Below are 7,923 nucleotides of genomic sequence, written 5' to 3' on the forward strand. Positions count from 1 at the left end.
TAATTGCGCTCGGATGGAGACAGGCGGTGAGAAAAGAAAGCGCAGGGGGGATTCTCTCGTCAGCAGGTGATCGCTGGGAGAGAATAGCCCCCACTCCCACCTCCGAGGTGTCAACCTCCACAATAAACTGTCTGGAAACGTCGGGAGAGATGAGAATGGGAGCGGACGAGAATAAGGATTTAAGGCGATCAAAGGCCGCCTGCGCAGCGTCACTCCAAAAAAAACGGGTCTTGGTAGAGGTAAGTGCGGTAAGAGGAGAGGGGTTGGTGTCCGGAAGAAGCTCTATGCTACAATCATAGGGGCGGTGCGGAGGAAGAGAAGCAGCCCGGGAACGACTGAAGACCGCTCGCAAATCGAAGTACTCCTCGGGGACTCCTAACAAATCACCCGGTTCCTCCTGGAAAACAGAAACAGAGGACACGGGAGGAACAGCAGACATCAAATACTTAACATGACAAGAGAGATTCCATGAGATAATGGAGTTTAGGGACCAGTTAATCTGGGGGTTATGTTCAACAAGCCAAGGATGGCCCAAAACAACAGGGATATTAGGGGAGTGAAAAACTAAAAAAGAAATAGTCTCACGGTGGTTACCGGAAACGGTAAGACTCAAAGGGGCAGTAGCACGGCGAACCCTGGCAAGAACCCGTCTATCCAAGGCAAAGACAGTGGTGGGGTCCTGAAGATCAACGAGAGGAATACCGTGCTCGAGGGCCCAGGTCTCATCCACGAAGTTCCCCTCGGAACCAGAGTCAATCAAGGCTCGGCAGGAGGCGGAAGAGTTGAACCAGTGGAGGTGAACCGGAAAAGTAGTCCGAGAAGGCAGCGGAGGGTGCAGAGAGGAGGCGCTCACCAGTAACCCTCTCTCTACTGGTGAGCGTTGGCTTTTAACTGACAGGTGGTAACGAAGTGACTGTCAGAACCACAGTAGAGACATAGCCGATTGACGATGCGGCGCTGGCGTTCAGCAGCGGTGATTCGGATCCCGCCCAGCTTCATCGGCTCCTGGTTTGCCACGGAGGCGGAGGAAGCGCTGACCATAGAGGAAGGGAGAGGAGAAGCCACCGTGTTGCGAGTGCAGATGGAGACCGAGTAAGAAAAGAAGAGAGAAAGAACCAGGATCATGACAGGCCCCTATATGGTGCGTTCAAGTCATCTCGTATAGATTGTAATTACGAGTTGAATGCACTTGAACGCCACCACAATGTCATAAATACCAGTGGGGAGCTCGGGATTTTCTTTAAGCCCCGATCTGTACGAGTTGGAGGCGTGTCAGTGAGAAACATGGCGGAATCAATGGAAGCAACGTCTGTAGTTGACGGTAAATTTTAATTGAATTGCAATGTTTACTCGTCCTAGAAACTGTCATTTGTTATAAGCAGCAAGCTAATGAATTACAACAAAACAATGTTATACTTCATAAGTTAAAATTAAAAACATAAAGAAAAACACACCTGATGCGCATTCCTTGTTCATTTTCTATAAGCAGAGTTAACAAACCTTGCTGTATTTTCGTGTAATTCATTAAAAGAAGGTACACCGCCATCTTGCTCCGACGAAACTTACCTGAACGCACCTCACGTCGTAAACACGACTTCCCACCTCGTACGTACGAACTTCCCAGGAGGACTTGAACGCATACTGTGAAATTCTTATTTGTTCTTCGCTTAGGGTAAAGAAGTGCATGTGGAATACTGTTAGCGGACATCTGTATACTGTTAGCTGAATATGTAAATATATGGAGCACGTTTTTCTCTTAAAGAAAATTCTGTCATTAATTACTCGCCCTCATGTGTTCCAAACTTTTTGAAGAAATCTGAGAGCTTTCTGTCCCTCTATTGACGTGAACCTCACTGGTTCTCGCACCACGTCAGTCAAACTTGCTTAAGTTTTCCGTTCCTACCACAACTGATGTGTGAGTTGAATGTTTGTATGTGAATAAAAGCCTACATTTCGGTCCATCATAAAAAGCGATCGTGTCTCTTCAGAAAATGTTTAACTAAACCGGTAAATTCATATGGATTAGTTTTATGATCTCTTTATGAACTCTTTGAAGCGACAAGTTGCGTAGCTGTTGTAAGCCCGTTTATCGGTGAAAATGGGGGTTTCTGATAGGACGGGTGAATGTCTCTGCGTGTTACTGTCTTTCCGCGTGGCAAAGTAGTTTAATTCCATTTAAGCTTTTATCTGACTCCATTTTATCACGACCTTGAATGTAGATTAGATTGCCCAATAGGTTATTGGTCAATTATATAATAGTTTAGCAATACATTTGATTGTTCTATTTAACTCTTTACTTTATATTTTACTCGTTCATTAGGAAGCTATGTTGCTCCGAGAGTCTCGCGCCGGCCGTTTACGCGGATCTCACGGTCACAAACTCGCCAGTCTGATAGATAACCAGAGGTTATGGCTAAAGAGATTCAACAATGCCGCATACACGCTTGCTATTGTTAAAAAGTACCCATGTAGCCCCCTACAGTAGCCCATATAACAACTTTGTTAAAGCCCAAACAATAACCAGAGGTTATGACTAGTACATTAAGATAATACTGCTTTAAGGCTTGCTATTACCTTAATAGTATTTTTATCTAGCCCCCTATTTGCGCCTGCATAACAACTTAGTTAAAATCAAGCAGTTAGTCAGGAATCTAGAATCCCACCAGATGTGCCTCAAGCTCCATCTACTCTGGGATCTAGTATGTAGCCTACTTAACCCTGGACGCAGATTTGCGGAAACATAAGACTTCACTTAATTTACTTGAGAAAATAACTTCAGAGTAATTCAGAATAAAATCAAATGTAACAATTTATTATGTCAGGTAAATTTATAATCAGTTTAAAGATAATCAATATAATAACATTGAATGCTCAGAGATAAAGAGTAAAAGGTGTAGGCTAAACCCGACATTTAGAAAATACATAATGCGGAAGTCTTTGAGGTCCTTAACCATTATGGGCTGATCTGAGGTACAGAATCGCCCTGAGCCTCTTGTTGCATTTCTTTATATAGACATAAACTTCTTTCACATAGAAACATTTGCTAACAATGGGAATTTGCATTCAGAGTTTACACCTTTTGGGAGCAGAATTTCATTTGCCTGGAAGACTGACCCTCCTTTGTGTGCAAGTTATCTCTAAACTGTTAAGAACTTTATGACCTATTAGTTTACTTATTTGGGAATGAGACATTATTTGTACCAGTTGCACTGAGACATTTCAAATGATACCAAACTGCTGCTGAGACTTGCGTCTCAAATGGTGATTCTAACTTCAAAAGAGAGAGTTCAAATGTTAAATTATTTTGTTTTCTCAGAGAGTCGCCCTCTCGTCCAGTTTTTCCAGTCTTACACTGTCAATGGAGGGACAGAGAGCTCTCAGATTTCATCAAAAAGATCTTCAATTGTGTTCCGAAGATGAACTTAAGTCTTAAAGGTTCAGAACGACATGAGTAATTAATAACAACATTTTTATTTTGGGGTGAACTATCCCTTTAATAACAAAATAAACACAATAAAAAACAGGGGTGAGAAAACCGCCATTAAGAAAGCATCTGATCATAGCAATGTGGATATGTTTGCACAAGCTCTGCAATTCGGCTATCCTGTCAAGTTAAGTCATGTTCATTTATATAGAACTTTATACAATAAATTGCTGTATTAAACATGAAAGAGAAAGTGTCAGCATCACTTTTTTTATTAGAATTACAACTTCAGTCTCAACTATAAAGCAACTCTCCAGTGTGCCAACGTTTTTACTTGCGTCTGACATTGATGGACTAAACAGAAGAAATGAACCAGGGAAGATTTTAATGTCTAAGGCTGAGGCTTTTGAAATTATTTCACAACAATTCCGCTTGAAGTGTATTGGGGCCTTTAGAACACAACCACTTAGTGACGTCCCTAACACCTGTAATTCAACACTTTAAAATCTTTTTAAGCTTTCTCATACTAACGCGTAAGTCTTGACAAACTTTGCTTTTGTAGTTTAAAGGGTTGTTATGTAACAAAACATCACTACACAGAATCTAGATTCGCCCAAAAGCGTTTGCAGAACCCAGTTTCAATCTTATATTTCAGATATATGGATTTGTGATTTATAAGGCAAAGGCAACTGTACTTAAAGAGGGTTTTAGAAGTTCTGCTGACCTACACTTTCGGCAGCAATCATTCTTGTCCACTTAAGGGAATTAGTTTTCAATTAACTGTTGCCACCTCACATGAACGACTCTGTGTAATTAAGAATGATGATGTAATCTTGCAAACCAATTTTACTAGCAAATAACTTTGAATACCATCAATCAGTATCAGAACTGGAGAAGACGCCCAATGTTCCGACCATGGTAATAAACACAAATGGGGTTTTAGTTAGAAAAGGTAAAGTTAAAAGTTAGACATATATTGCAATGGTGAGAAATATAGACTAAATGACGATTTTATAATGATGAATTTAAGTGACAAAAAATTTAACAGAACCATTGCCCTTCTAAACGCATGATGGATTGATGGACACTAGAAAGTGTCCTGCCTCAGTCTCCTGTTCATGCAAAGAATTCTCTTATGTCTTACATCTTTTCATCAGGTGTTTCAAAATACACTGTATATATACGATCATCCATAAATACACATTTTATGCTAGATTTAACGAATGCAGCACATAGTGATGGCAAAACTCAACGGTTTTTATGTCAAGTAAAAACTTTTTCTAAACCACAGTGATTATATTTTTGATATATCACAAGTTATTTTTAATATACAGTGGATTTACATGTACAGTATGCAGCTTTAACAATTCAATCAAATGTCCCAGACAACTTATACATGTTTTGGTGATTAATATGTGCTTATGCCAGCATAATTTCTGGCACATTCAAAGTAAGCAAAGGTTCCAATTAAGGCATGTTCATAAATCATTACCAGCATGCGATGTCAGCATATCACAAACTTCAGTGAAGACATTGAGCGTGTAGAATTAGATTAGCATGAGCTGGTGACTGTGGAGCAAGGGCATTTAAAAAAGCTTTGAGGAGATATTAGATACAGAGGTCTATGGACCAGTATCCAGCTGACTTGCTCAGCTCCAGTAAAGCTTCACATGAGTGCAGGCTTTCTTGTAAAGAATTAATGTCTATTGTGACACTTTTACCTCTTCCAAGATATATGTTTTCTTAGCACTACAATAATTAAGAAATGCTCTTTTGTGGCATTTTTATATAATTTCTATTCAAGAAAAAAGTCTTGAATATATAGTGGTTCTTTAGCTAGAGGCTTTTGGTGGGCTCTTTTCCTGGGAGAGTAAGCTAAAACCTAGCAAATTGTTTTTAAAAAGAGAGGCTGTCTGTCAGTCTGTTCATTAGAGCTGGTGATTTTTTCCATGTGGCGATCACTGAGGAGCCAAATGACGTCCACCTTTCTGGATGTAATGGGTGGAGCTTGACCTAATTACATGTAGGGATATGGTAATGGATGGGGAGAGGCTGGACCTTCAAGCTCCACCCATATCCAGAGAGGGGAAGTTGGGCATCAAGCTTCACCCATAGGCTTTGCAGTGAACGGACTTGTGATTTGTTTAGTGACTCTTTCTGCTGGTTATTGCTACGCAGTATGTGGTGATCAGTGACGTCTTAATACGTGAGTCATTGAGTCAATGAGTCATTAAAGTCATTTATTCATTCAACGATTCATTCAAACACATTCATTTAAGAACACCACTACTGTGTGTGTTGTTATAGATTACAACAGTATGAAATAGCCTAAAAAAAGATTTTACATTACTATCATAAATCTGATGAAGGAACTGAAGTTTTAGAAATGTGCTGCTGAAAATATACTGCCATAAGCACATTTTAAATCATGTCTAGGACATTTGTGTATACAGAAATGGTTAATTCTGTTAGTAAGTCTCTTAGTATTACCTTTTTGTTTATTGAGCTGTTGTATAAAAGCAATATAAATTCATAATGTATTTGTTGTTCCTGCACTTAATGATTTCAATTTTCTAACTTTAGTAGTGTGTAATGTTGCTGTTTGAGCATAAACAACATCTGCAAGGTTACAAAGCTCAAAGTTCAAAGCAAAGGGAGATATTTTCTTTTACAGAAATGGCTTTTTAAGGACTACATCAAACGGCTGATAGGGACTACACAAGCTTCCTCCTGGGTTAGTGACATCACAAACCCTAAAATTTACATAAACCCCACCCCCAGGAACACGCAACAAAGGGGGAGTCCATGAGAAGAGGAAGAGTTGTGGAGTCTGCTCAAGCTGTCGCATCCGTACATAAAATGCAAGTATACGAGCTCTTGAAGCTCTGCCCTCTGTGCCGGGATCAGCAGCTCATTTGCATTTTAAGGGATACACACAAAACAACGCGTTTTTGCTCACCCTCAAAAAGGGACAATTTTAACATGCTATTAAAAATGATCCGTGGTGTATTTTGAGCTAAAACTTGACATACACACTCTGGGGACATCAGATTTTTTACATCTTGTAAAAAGGGTTATTATACCACCCCTTTAAAATGTGCTAGGGATTTGAATGCTCTTTTGCTTTTAGTGGTGTGATGGACACTTGTGCAAAAGGGGCAAAAGTAGCAGCCAGAAAAATTCAGTTTAACAATCCATTTAAATATTGAAATAGCTTTCTTGATTGTGTAGACCTACCTCTTGATTTTGTTCAACTGGTTGGACATGAATAGAAGAAAGATGTGATTAACAAACCATGACATACAAAGATAAAGTGGCCCTCGTTCAAACAGAAAGCCAACTGTCACATGTAATTGAGAGTCTGGCAGAAATTAGATGATTAAAAGATGGGGGTAGAGGGGATGTGCTCTTCTGTCAGTATAAAGCTAGAAATAAATGTATAGGTTTTTATTTCTTTCTCACCCAGGTGCTTCATTCTTCATTTATAAGTGGCTAAATTATAGCATCTGCTTTACAACAAAAGTAAAATGTCAGATCAGAAATTAAACGGTGTACTTCCACTGCATCAGAAGGGAAGATCCTAAATCGCATCTTCTTAATGACAGGATAATGTTATGATGTTCTAACAGCAATATTAAAATGCTAGATATAATAATTAATATTTAACCATGTAGCACTGATATTAAATAGCTGAATTTTCTGTTAAGCACTGCATGGCTAGGTTTTGCAACAGGAAATATGGCAGCAAAACCTGAAATGTGATCTTGTTTCAGTGATTTATCATCTGCCACACTCCTGCGTTAATACAATACACCACAATTCACTAATCAATTGATTCAGAACAGACAAACACCATCTATTATAATTATAAGCTTATTGAAGAACTGCCACGGCTAATGTTCAGAGATGAACAGTTTGTCTTAGAATGTGTTGGCCCACAAAAAAATCCTATGAGAGCAGGTGGTGCTTTTTCTCAAAGTATACAGGCATAGAGTTTTATAATTAATAAAGTGGATGGTGGGTAGAAAATGGTTATTGCTGAGTGCCATAATGAGGCCAAAAAGCTCAGTTCTGCTCATAAACTGGGTGTTTAAAGTCCATCCATTTTCCAAACTGCTTGTCCTATACAGTAGGGTCGTAGGGATGCTGAATAATGTTCGAAAGTAAAAAATGAAACGATAAAGAGCAAAGTGCTTCAATTTTGGCCACTTACAAATGCAATGGTATATGAGGATTATGTTAGTATATAGTTATTTTAGCCTGCAGGAACAAAACAATTGTCATAAATATGGTGTGGCGACTGTTTAGTCACATTGAATTTTCAAAATGTGTGGCGACTATTACACTGGAAAATAGGGAGACCATAAAATTGTATTGTTTGATGTCTTTTAAGAAACATGGATCCTGATCACATGCTTCTAGTTAAAATAAAGGTTAGTGTACAGGAATAGAATAGCTAAACTAAAGTGAAGAAGTATTTATAAAAATCAGTGATGACT

This window comes from Siphateles boraxobius, unplaced genomic scaffold, assembly GCF_051911475.1.
Source record: "Siphateles boraxobius isolate OS27281-9 unplaced genomic scaffold, OSU_SipBor_1 41, whole genome shotgun sequence".
Taxonomy (NCBI): domain Eukaryota; kingdom Metazoa; phylum Chordata; class Actinopteri; order Cypriniformes; family Leuciscidae; genus Siphateles; species Siphateles boraxobius.